Below are 3,242 nucleotides of genomic sequence, written 5' to 3'. Positions count from 1 at the left end.
TCGAACGACTTCTTCTATGTTAGGATCACGCTTCCTTTGCATGTTATGCGATATTACCACAGCATGATCCATCCATACAGTGGGGCATACTCCCTGGATTTTTTCTATCTTCCGTTCAATTGCTGCCTTATATGCTCTAAGAACATTAAGCAGCCTGCTCGCCTTTGTCTTCTCAGAGTTACAAACTGTGCTGTCAGGAAGAGTCTCAGAGGGATGAAGAGGTTCCACTTTCGCTCTCCATTTTTCAGTCTCCAATATAGGAGTAGAGTCGAGCAATGCATTGATTTCATGGATGGGACTATCAATGTCAAAATCCATGCCCGATTGTGCTAAGCAGGTCTCAAGAGGATCTTCAAAAGATGTACGGAAGGAGTCCTGCACAAGGCTCTCAATCATGTCCACTTCAAATATGTCATCCAAATCTGAGGATTGTTGTCCTGCATTAAAAACATTGAGTTTAATATTCATGTTACCAAAGGACAATTTCATAACTCCATTCCTGCAATTGATAATAGCATTAGATGTGGCAAAAAATGGACGACCCAAAATGACTGGGATCTGACTATGAAGATTCTGGACAGGCTGAGTATCTATAACTATGAAATCCACTAGAAAATAAAATTTATCAACCTGGATTAACACATCTTCAATAACACCCCGGGGCACCTTAACAGATCTATCGGCTAGTTGTAATGTTACCTTAGTCGGTTTCAACTCACCAAGTCCTAGCTGCTCATAAACCGAATATGGTAACAAATTGACACTCGCCCCTAAATCAAGTAATGCCTTCCCGATCTTATGATCTCCTATGCCGCAAGAAATGGTGGGAGCTCCTGGATCCCTAAATTTAGGAGGGGTGTTATGTTGAACATGGAGCTGAGCTGCTCTGCAAGGAAGACTTTCTTATGAACATTCTGCTTATGCTTTTGAGTGCATAAATCTTTAAGAAACTTAGCGTAAGCAGGGACTTGCTTGATAGCGTAAAGCAACGGGATGTTGACTTGCACTTTTTGAAACACATCCAAGATTTCATCAAAGTTATTTCTTTTCTTTATTGGTGCCAGACGTTGAGGAAAGGGTGCTTTGGGCACATAAGGTGGCACATTAGTGGCTCTTGGAGAGTCAGAGAGCTTTTGGACTTTGGATGCATTGGTATGGCTCTCTGCTTCATCTTGATCTTCTGTTTTAGAATTTGATTCATCCCCAGGCATCTCTATTCTGTTATCAATCTGCTTGCCTGACCTAAGGGTAGTGATCGATTTGGCCTGTTCATGATATTGCCCTTGGTTGGAATTAGAGCCAATCTCATACTGTCCCTTTGGATTAGCCTCAGGTTGGCTAGGGAACTTGCCCTTCTCTCTCTCACTCAATGTGGCAGCTAGTTGACCCATTTGTACTTCCAGCTTGGCAATGGATTGTGCATTTGCATGTAAGCTTTGCTGGTTGGCCAGTAAGGTTTGTTGGGTGTCTTTTTGGAATTGGAGAGAACTCTGCATGAAAAGATGGAGTGTATCCTCAAGAGATGGTTTCCTTGATTGTGTAGGCAGTTGTTGATATTGTGGAAATTGTCGAGGTTGTTGACTGCCAACTTGGAGGTGTGGTTGCATGGGAGGATTTCCAGATGGTCCTCCTTGTTGTGGTCCTTTTTCCCAAGAGAAATTTGGATGTCTAGCCCACCCTGGGTTGTATGTGTTCGAGTAAGGATCATTCCCAGATTTTTGAAAAGTGTTCATAGCATGAACTTGTTCAGAGAGAAGTTCTGGGAATGCTGCACCAGATGGACAAGACTGCATAGGATGGGCAGGACTAGAACATGTGGCATATGCCTCGACTTGAGCTGTTTGTGGTGGTCCATTATTTAATACCAGAGCATCAACTTTCTTTGTCAGGTTATTAAGCTTGGCGCTCAGCTCTGGCATGACTCCTATCTCATATATACCACCTCTCTTTTGTGGTTGGGGACTTCTGTCACCTCTATTTGAATAATCCCATTGCTGGGAATTTTCGCACAAGGTCTCAAAGAAGTTCCACGCTTCGACATCACTTTTGGTCATGAATGACCCTCCAATGGTGGCATCAACCATGCGACGGTTCTGTGGTGTCAGACCGTCATAGAAGTATTGAACTTGTTGCCACTTCTCAAAACCATGGTGAGGACATTTAAGAAGCAAGTCCTTCCATCTTTCCCAACATTCATGAAAGTGCTCGCCCTCTTTTTGTGTGAAGTTAGTAATTTCTCTACGGAGGGCATTGGTTTTGTGAACAGGGAAGAACTTGTTTAAGAACTTCTTAGACAGTTGGTCCCATGTAGTGATAGATCCAACTTCTAGAGAATTCAACCATGCTTTCGCCTTATCCTTCAAAGAAAAAGGAAACAGGCGTAGGCGGATCGAATCGTCTGAGAAGTTTTGGAACTTAAAGGTGGAGCAAATGTTTAAGAATTCTTTCACATGATGATATGGGTCCTCCTTGTCCAATCCATAAAAGGATGGCAACAATTGTATGACTCCAGGTTTAAGTTCAAAGTGTGCTGCTGTAGTGGTTGGCAACACTATGCATGAAGGCGCATTAAATTGGACAGGAGCTGAATAATCTTTGAGAGCTTTAACTTCAGTCTCATTCGCCATTTCAACAAGATTATTTCTCAATCTTTCACGAATTGTTCTTTCAATCTCAGGATCAAGCGGTGCTAGTTCTATATTCAGAGATCTACGTCCTAGCATAAACTATGTTATTGCAATGTAAGAAAGAAAACTAAACTAAGAAGCAACCTAAGAGAAATAAAACTAGACCTAGAAACTATGAGATTCTAAAACAAGTTAAAACTATGTAAATAAGAATGGGAAGAAAGAACCCGAAAAAGGAGATGATTGATGTCTGAAGAATAGGGAGCTCCTCCTTCACTTCCAATTTGGAGATCTATGTTAGAATCTAACTTAGAAATTTATGTCAGGATCCTACAAAACAGGAAATAGGTTAGTTTCTAAAATCAAGAAAAGAACTCTAAGTTAGAAAAAATCCTAAGCTACGAATTATGATAAGAGAGAATCCCAAATTCAATTTGGAACGAAACAGTCCAGCGCCAAAACTTGATGTTTTATTTAAACCAACACGATTTAAATGATATTTAAACTCGCAAGTATATGAATCAGATGCAGATACGGTACGTATTACGAGATCGTTCCCACGAGGACTGGTCGTCACAATTCAAATCTATGACTCTCCTTAACTAATCCAACAGA

At 41.1% G+C, this 3,242-nt stretch overlaps 1 non-coding gene across 1 annotated transcript; it reads left to right on the top strand.

Annotated features, from left to right (window-relative positions):
* The first annotated feature begins 2,142 nt into the window (after positions 1-2,142).
* On the top strand, positions 2,143-2,249 carry LOC131221968 (small nucleolar RNA R71). The gene has a single exon (XR_009159694.1). It is a non-coding gene; the product is annotated as a small nucleolar RNA R71 (small nucleolar RNA).
* Positions 2,250-3,242: the final 993 nt, after the last annotated feature.

Source organism: Magnolia sinica, chromosome 1 (assembly GCF_029962835.1).
Source record: "Magnolia sinica isolate HGM2019 chromosome 1, MsV1, whole genome shotgun sequence".
Lineage (NCBI taxonomy): Eukaryota > Viridiplantae > Streptophyta > Magnoliopsida > Magnoliales > Magnoliaceae > Magnolia > Magnolia sinica.
Note: the sequence above shows the minus strand (reverse complement) of the source record. Positions and strands in the feature narration are given on the sequence as shown.